Below are 8,708 nucleotides of genomic sequence, written 5' to 3'. Positions count from 1 at the left end.
GCGGATCCCGGGCAGCGGCGGATCCCCGGGCAGCGGCGGATCCCCGGGAAGCGGCGGATCCCCGGGAAGCGGCGGATCCCAGGCAGCAGCGGCTCCCGGGAGCGGCGGGCGCGGGGCTCGGCGCTGCCCGCCCGCCGGGGATGCGCTGAGCGGCCGGCCCGGCTCGGAGCCGCCCCGTGCATGCTGTGGGGATACACTGTCGCGATAATAAATGATAGAGGATACCATGACTTTGCTGTCTCTGCTGGGTCGGATCATGCGTTACTTCTTGCTCAGACCGGAGACCCTGTTCCTGCTGTGCATCAGCCTGGCCCTGTGGAGTTACTTCTTCCACACGGATGAGGTGAAAACCATTGTTAAGTCCAGCAGGGACGCGGTGAAGATGGTGAAGGGCAAGGTGGCCGAGATCATGCAGAATGACAGGCTCGGGGGGCTGGACGTGCTGGACGCTGAGTTCTCCAAGACCTGGGAGTTCAAGAGCCACAACGTGGCTGTCTACTCCATCCAAGGCCGGAGGGACCACATGGAGGACAGGTTCGAAGTGATCACCGACCTGGTGAACAAGACTCACCCCTCCATCTTCGGGATATTTGATGGGCACGGAGGAGAGGCAAGTGCTCAGCTGGATTAAAAAAAAAATAAAAAATAAAAAAAAACAACAACAGAAAAAAGGGGGTGCGGGAGGGAGGACCGTCCAGGGCAAGGAAGGGATGAGTTCTCACCCACCAGGTGTGTGTGGTTATCTTGAGATGATCTTGAGATGTCTTGAGGCACTGAGGGGAGGGGATTCCCTTGCTTTTTGGAGGAGGGGAATGTCTCTGAATAAGGACCATGAAATACTCCATTCCCTTTATCTCTCATTACCCCTTCCGCGATCAGCAGGGTATAAATGTGTTTATCCCCCCTTTGCCCTTTGCAGTAGTAAAGGTTTAATTGGAGTGAAAGCCGTTGGAGGTGGCTCTGACGTGCGTGGAATAACGATGATGAGCACGAACTCCCTGGAGTCATCTTTTGTTACAGCCAAGTGTGGTGTGATGTGATTTTGGCACCGGCCTGGTTTCTCCCCCTGACAGAGCTGGGCTCATCACAGAGGTTACAGAGCATTGCTCCTGAAGGCAGGCTGTGCGTGGAAAATGTGTCTTCCCAGTAATTCCCTCTCCAGCCAGGAGCTGAGTCTGCTGAGAATGAGCATCGCGTTTGTGAATTGTGTGTAGTTTTTATGTCATTACAACTGTGCTGCTGTACTTGTCCCTTCCCTAGTGGAAAGCCAGGAAAACTGTCATTTTGAAACTTTTTGGTGTTTAACCTCTTTAACTTTTTCGGGCAGGGCGACTTCCTTCGGGTCGTTCCGTGTAATTCGTGTTCCAGCTTGATGGGATAATTCATTTCTGAGAGATGAGAAACGTCGAAACTGCAGCTTCCTCTGCGTTTAGGATGTGGTGCTGCCACATAGCTTTTTGTGTGGCACAAAGCACATGTTTCATAACTGTGGGAAAGGACAAAGAATTTGCCCTTGAGCGACAAATTAGCTCTAGCAAGCGTTCTATGCAGGGTGTGAGATAACCTCATGGGTTTGGGGATGATGTTGGAAGTTTTTCAGCTGAATGCGCTGCCAGGGAGGGATGAGGCAGCCAGAGAGCTTGGGTGTTCCTCCAGCTGCTCTCACAGATCAAGGAGTCAAAGTCCTTCCTAGAAAAGCACTGGCAGTGACCGGGCATTAGTGGAGCACAGGGATGGCAGCTGCTGCCCCGCTAAACCTGGAAGTGCCGCCTGGAAAATCCAGGCTGGAGGCACGGGATCAAAAAGGCTGTGAAGGGACTCGGGCTGTCCTGCTGCTCCTCCAGTGTCAAGCGTTTTGCCGCCTTTAAATTAACACAAACACTGTGGATACTGAAAATTGTCACCTTCGTAAAAAATGCTGGTGGTGACTGACCCCAGTTCTCCTTTTTCTGCCTGGTTTGGTTGGGGCACAGCTGTGCCAACTCTTCCTGGCATTCCCGGGCCGGTTCGCTGTCCCTGGGCCTTCGAGGAATAGAGGGGCAAATACTGCTGTATCCCAAAGTGGCTCATGGCTTCTCCAGCAGGAGGATTAGCTGGGAGCAGAGTGCCGGGGACAGCTGGCTCCTTTGTGCTCCGCGGCTTTGGGGGAAGTGCTGCTGCTCTGCCTTCTGCCTCCTTCCCCTTTGTGTGAGCTGCCAGCTTGCCTCGGAGCCGAGCAGCCAAAACAAGTTTGTGGAAGTGTGTGTGTGGTGTTTCTAAACAGAATCCCGGGGTTGTTACAGCTGGAAGGGTGAGACACACTCTCGGACTTGGTGTGAAAGGGGCATCTGATTCCTTTCCTTAATTTTGTATCCTACATGTGTCTTGCCCAACACCTGATTGCAAACTCAGTGCCTTAAATAACCCAGAACTAACACAGGGAGTAACTAAATAACAATGTGCTCTATGTATATTCCTTGTTTTGTTGTGGATCTTGAAATTATAGCCTACCTTAATGATAATCTGTGGAAAGCTCACTTGGCCTTTTGTGTTCTGTTTCCTCAGAACTTGTTCTAATTGATTCAGTGGCAAAGTATGAGGCTTTCATAGAGGAGGGGTTTCGTTTTAAAAGGTTCAACAGATCTCTCTTCAAATCTCTCTAGATTTAGTATTTTATAAATGTGTGTATCCAGCATCTCTTAGTCATCCTTCTAATGAAAGCTTAAGTGTTTCAAACAACCTTTGCTCCCATAAAAATAAGTTAAACTCTAACTAGTTTCTGGCTTTAAATTTTAAGTAAAACTGATCAGAAGAGCAAAAGCTGTGTGCTGTGCATACAGAAAAAAAAAAAAAAAAAAAAAGAAATAATGAAAACCAGGGTTTAGCCTTAGCAGGTTTTGTAGTTTTGAGTAGAAAACAGGGGAAGGAGAAGAAATAACAAAAATTATTACTCTTATTTAATCCCTAGTACGCAATACTAAATTGCAGGTGTCTGTTTGAATTGGGGTTTTTGTATGTCTTGCTTTTTATTTATTTTCTCAAAAAGATAAAAGGCTCTGTGAAAAAGACTTTATCTACATGTGTAGCAAAGCCCTTGTGAAGATTAAATTTTCCATGTGGGCTGCCATTAAATTTCTTTATGTGTATTTAAAGAAGAAAGAACTGCTAATCCCCGGAGTTAAGTGTGAAACAAATTGTTCTATACAGGAAAAAAATTTGTTTTTCCAAGCCGATAATGCCACAAATGAGATGCTGGATTAATTCTTTCCAGCTATATACAAGGGAGTGTGTCTCCATTAATTGCTTCCTGCCATATCCCATTGAAGTGGAAGGATGGGGAAGCGTGATTGAAGCAATATGAATTACTGTGCAGTGCTAATTTATGAAGATTTCTGAGTTCTGCTTAAATATCACCAACATTCTGCATAAATTCTACTTTTCCCTTGTGCCATTTCCTCTTCCATCTTGCAGTTTTGGGCCTGGGTAGGTTGGGCAGCCATTTACTTGAATTTTGGGGGTGGCTTGACGAGAAAGCAGTAAGCAAAAATAATTAATAATGCTCTGGGTTGCTGCTTAGAATCTGCTCTTGCTGCTGCAGTTACTTAGTAAAGGCAGTGATATTTCAGGGATAAAATTCCATACCTTGTGGGTGGTGCAGTGTTTTCTCAAACATTAGTTTGTTTCTTAGAGATATAACAACAACAACAAAACCACCACAGCTACAACAACAACAACAACAACAACAACTATTATTATTATTATTATTATTATTATTATTATTATTATTATTATGTAGACCAGGTCAAAGAAGTAGGAAAGTTTCTGCCTGTTATTTCACTTTGGCCAAAGCTTTCGAGCTAATCTAACTTAAGAAAAGAAGAGAATAAAGTATTTGTCTGTTCTCTCATCAGCTTCTTTATAAGGCTCAAAGGTGGTTTGAGTGCTTTCTTTTTTCATCCCCCCTTTCCATTTTTCCTTTATTTAGGAATTTTGGGGCTGCCCAGGGGTGGAAGCTGGAGCAGTGTCAAACCCCGTAAACGACCAAAATAACAATGAACTTGAAAGCTGAGCAAAGGTTGCTTAATCAGAGTGATTTAACTATTTTAACTAGCATTTACTCTCAAATATTTAAGGTTTAAGCACTCAGTTTAATGAGATCTCAGCATTAGACAAGACAAAGTAGCTCAGCTACCATCTGCAGTTTTATGGTTATGGCTCTGCTGCATGTCATTGTTTGTTCCTAACCCTGTGGGGTGAAGGCTTTAAAAATAATTATGGTAATAGATGGTACCTTCTCTGCTGCCTGTGCTTGTTTGGAGTCATAAACGGGTGTGGGTAAGGAGAGGGGGAAATTAAAAGCTCAGTAACTGTCCCATAAAAAATGTCTCTTTTTATTTCCCTCCACCTCCTTAACAGGAACGTGGCAAGGCTTGTCCTTTATGATCTGTGGGTGCAGGTGAGAGCTTTTTGCAAGATCTAATTGGGTTTTAGAGCTGCTGTGCTGTGTGAAATACACCTTTGAGTTTGTATTCAGGGTGCAGGGGAAGGTTGTGGAGCTGGAATGTGGAAGGAGGGGAATTGGCTGCGAGTGGCAGATGCTCTCTGTGTGTCACAGGACCTTGAAAGCAGCAGCACCAAGTGCTGGCAGAAGTCTCTGGCTACTGATTAATTTACAAAGACACTAAAAAAAACCAGGAAAAGGTCAGAAGATAATGGTGAGAGTCCTTAGGAGCCTTGTCTGAGACTATGGAAACGGGAATGCTGAGGTAAGACCTGGAGAGCAGGGCACTGTGCCAGCTGTGCTTAAAGAAACCTGCTCTGCATTCAAATCCAGGTGCTTAGGTGGTTTTTTTTTCCCTTATTTCTTAGTTTCTCCTAATAGCAGAAGGAGTTTATGCTGTGTTGAAAGAAGGGAAAGTTGACAATTTGGCAATTTGGGTTGTGTTTTTTTCCCCCCTAAATCTCTAATTCTAATTCAAAACCTTTTCCTCTGATACTGAACTACTTAAGCGACCTCAGAGATGAAAATTTATCTATCAAGCTTTTGAGGAAAGGCCATTAAGGATTAATGGCTTGGGATTTTATAAAAGGTAAGAATAAATCAAACATCAGCTTTAGAGTTTCTCTGGGTGTTGGAGCCTAGTTGGAAGGTGAGGTCTTTGAGGCTTTGCAGCTTTTAAAAAGAAACTACTGGGATGGTTTCCCTTTTATAGTCATTTCCTTTGGTTTCAAATCCAAAGTGCCCAAGTGTTTGAATAAATATTTACATAGGTGAGGTCATGCTGATAGGCAAGTCCCAAATCTGCTTATAAATTCCACTCCAGTGGCCTAAAATATAAGCCAACATGATCTATAGGAACATTTCTGTCATTTTGTTTGGTTTGTGCGAGTTTTGATTCTTGGGTGTCATGTTCCAGAATTATGATTTTCACCCTACAAAACCATGCTGATTTGATTTAGGGCTAAGCCATGTGCTCATTTGCTGTACAAAACTGTGACTGAAAATTGATTAAAATGGTGTAAAACTCTGTAATTGGAAGTAGGGAGTTTAATTGCTGCCGTTCACAGCTGTATCACTGGGTGTGGGATTGAGTGGTTTTAAATTCTGATAGAAATCAAAAAGTCAATTAATTTTGAATACGTTTTGCCAGCTTTGCTGGTGCTTCCATGTCTAAACATACATGGATTGCCACTGGTGAAATTTAATCAATTTTGATTCTTAGATGCTTTCAAATTGTGAAAGTCATTGAAGTTTCTCCATTAACTTGAGTAACTCAGCTCCATAGGACTTGTTTTTGTGTGTGTGGTCGATGCCCAGCAGCTCCTCCCTCTCTGTGGATGGGCAGAATAAGGTTTTAAGACAGTAGGATTTGGGTCAGTTCTGTTCTGTAGCTCAAGAACTTGTACATTTTAGTGTTTAATAACGTGAGAGAACAAAAAATCCATCTCCTCTGTCATGTGAGCTTAGTTAAAACAGCAGATTGCTCCAGCTCTGCCTCCAATGTCGTGCTTCCAGTAGCTCTTTTGGAGCAGAGCAGTGTTTCTCCTTCCTCCCTTGTTGTTACAGATCCAAATATTTATGGTGTAAATTGTTCCTTAAACCTGAGATTTGGCTTCTGGCGGTTTCCCTTTCTAAACAATCTCCTGGCAGTGTTTTGTGTGGATGCTCTGCTTTGCTGCTCTCTGGTTTTTGCTGGTGGCAGCAGATTTTCTGCAGCAGTTTTGGCACTGTCACAGCAGAGTTCCCATGCACTGCCTCTGGCACCTCTGTATCGTCCCTTCTTCTCAGGACCCTTCATCTGACCTGTCTGGGGTCTTCCTCAGCACAAAGGTCTTGCCTTCACAGCAGTGAAGCTGTACCTTTCCCAGCCCCTGAAGTCTTTGGACATGTTGATCTCCTCAGAAATGAGGAAGATTGTGCTGTGACATCAGGCAGGTTTTGTGACCCATCCCTGGAAGTGCCCAAGGCCAGGTTGGACAGGGCTTGGAGCAACCTGGGCTGGTGGAAGGTGTCCCTGCCCACGGCAGGGGGTGGAATGGGATGGTCTTTAATGTCCCTTCCAACCCAAACCAGTCTAGGAAAGGCAATCCAAAGGTATCTGGAACTAATGTTTCTTGGCTCTCGAGGTTCAGGGTTTGCTCTTTGCTTAGAGCACAGCAAAGAAATGCTGATAGATCTGAAAAAAGGAACAAAATCCTTGGATGCTCCTTCTGCTTTGAATCTATGCCCTTGAAAGGAGAGTTCTCAAAACTAATTTGAGGGCAGCAGCAGCTATAATTATGTCCAGAAGTGATATGCAGAGCTCCAGCTCCACTTCTTCGCTGTAATATTTGTTAAAACCTCGAAGTTTCAGTGAACTCACCCCCCCTTTGGGCCCTCCTGCCATCCCCCTGCTCTGTGCCCTGCAGAGTCCCTGTCCCTGCTGCCCAGGCACTTCTGTGACCAAGCTTTTGCACCTGAGCCTCCAGTGAGCCATGGAATCCATTAATCCATTCAGGGAATGCTGTGTCTCAACAAGGTGTTCTCTGTTAGCCCGTTCCAGCCCTTGTGGGAGGGAGGGAGGGTGGGAGGGAGGCTCTGTGTCCTTTAAAACACCTTTTGGAGCTCCAAATTCCCTTGGGCTGCTGTCACTTGCTGCTCAGGTTCATCACCACCCTCAGTGCCTGTTATTAGATCCCAGTCCAGCTGGACAGACCAGTTCCTCGGGCTCATGGCCAGCCGAGGAGATCCTTCCATGTGAAAGAAGGTCATGAAGATTTAATGACCCTTTGTCTTTAGGAGGCAAAACTCCACCCCCTGTGGAGTTTCACTTGGCCCTGAAGGTCAAAAAACAACAAAGACTAAAGATAAGGCAACCCCAAAAGGAAGTTTGCATCCTGACAAAGATGTCCATAAAGACACCTCTGGATCTCCTGGTTGTGTGCAGGACCAGTAGTTGCAACAAGCTGGAGATTTGTTTTCCTTCTGGACTGTTTGTGTGCTTTTACTTCCGTTTAGCTGGTGTTAAACACTTCTAGTGCTTTTATTAAAGCAGTTTAAAGCTCGTGCCAAATGCAGAGATGTCATTTGAAAGCAGCAAAGCTTTGAAAACATGCAAATTTCATTGCAGTTTACAAGAAAAAAAGCTTTACAGATACCAGAACGCTGACAGATACTCAGGGTAAGTAAGACTGGGGAGAGTGTGTAAATTGTAGTGTAAATAGCTGCTCATTTATGCCAGGAGACCTGATATTTAGATGGCAGATAAACCTTGTACCAGGTCAGGCCCTTCCTGATCTGATACAAGGGAAATATCTTGGTCACATTCAAGAAATAAAAAGACGAGAAAGATCCCAGAATCCCAGAAAGGACTTGTTAAGAGTAGGTTTTCAGGTCTGGAGTGATTTACAGGTCATCAAATAATCTGGATGGAGGAAAAATCTGCCTTTGTTTCTATTCTTGTGACAAAGTCATTCCAGAAGAGCAGCTGTTGGGTGTTCACTGAGCTGGGACAGGACCTGGGTGTCTGTGATGAGCAGGGTGGGCGAGGGGAGGAGAAGGAGCATCATCTCAACCCTGAGAGCCATCCCACAGCTCACACAAATCCATTGGGATGCTGAAACATCCCCAGCTCTCATCCCCAGCTCTCATCATTTGCAGATGACACCAAGCTGGGGGGAGTGTCAATCAGCTGGAAGGCAGGAGGGCTCTGCAGAGGGCCCTGGACAGGTTGGAGAGTTGGGCTGATTCCAAGGGGATGAGGTTCAACCAGGCCAAGGGCCAGGTCCTGCACTTTGGCCACAACAACCCCCGGCAGCTCCAGGCTGGGCCAGAGGGGCTGGAGAGCAGCCAGGCAGGAAGGGAGCTGGGAGTGGGGATGGACAGGAAGCTGAACAGGAGCCAGAGTGTGCCCAGGGGGACAAGAGGGCCAATGGATCAGGAACATCCTGGCCTGTCTCAGGAACAGTGTGGCCAACAGGACCAAGGAAGTGATTCTCCCCCTGGACTCAGCGCTGGTGAGGCCACCCCTGGAGTGCTGTGTCCAGTTCTGGGCCCTCAGTTCAGGAAGGACATTGAGGGGCTGGAGCAGGTCCAGAGAAGAGCAACGAGGCTGGGGAAGGGACTGGAGCACAATTCCCATGAGGAGAGGCTGAGGGAGCTGGGGCTGTTCAGCCTGGAGAAGAGGAGGCTCAGGGGAGACCTCCTCACTCTCTACAACTCCCTGACAGGAGGGGGGAGCCAGGGGGGG

General features: G+C 46.3%; 1 pseudogene; it reads left to right on the top strand.

The window, feature by feature from the left end:
* The first annotated feature begins 17 nt into the window (after positions 1-17).
* LOC113940871 lies at positions 18-653 on the top strand (annotated as a pseudogene).
* Positions 654-8,708: the final 8,055 nt, after the last annotated feature.

This window comes from Corapipo altera, unplaced genomic scaffold (assembly GCF_003945725.1).
Source record: "Corapipo altera isolate COAL_440 unplaced genomic scaffold, ASM394572v1 127062, whole genome shotgun sequence".
NCBI classification, from domain to species: Eukaryota; Metazoa; Chordata; class Aves; order Passeriformes; family Pipridae; genus Corapipo; species Corapipo altera.
This window is presented reverse-complemented; position numbering and strand designations above follow the sequence as displayed.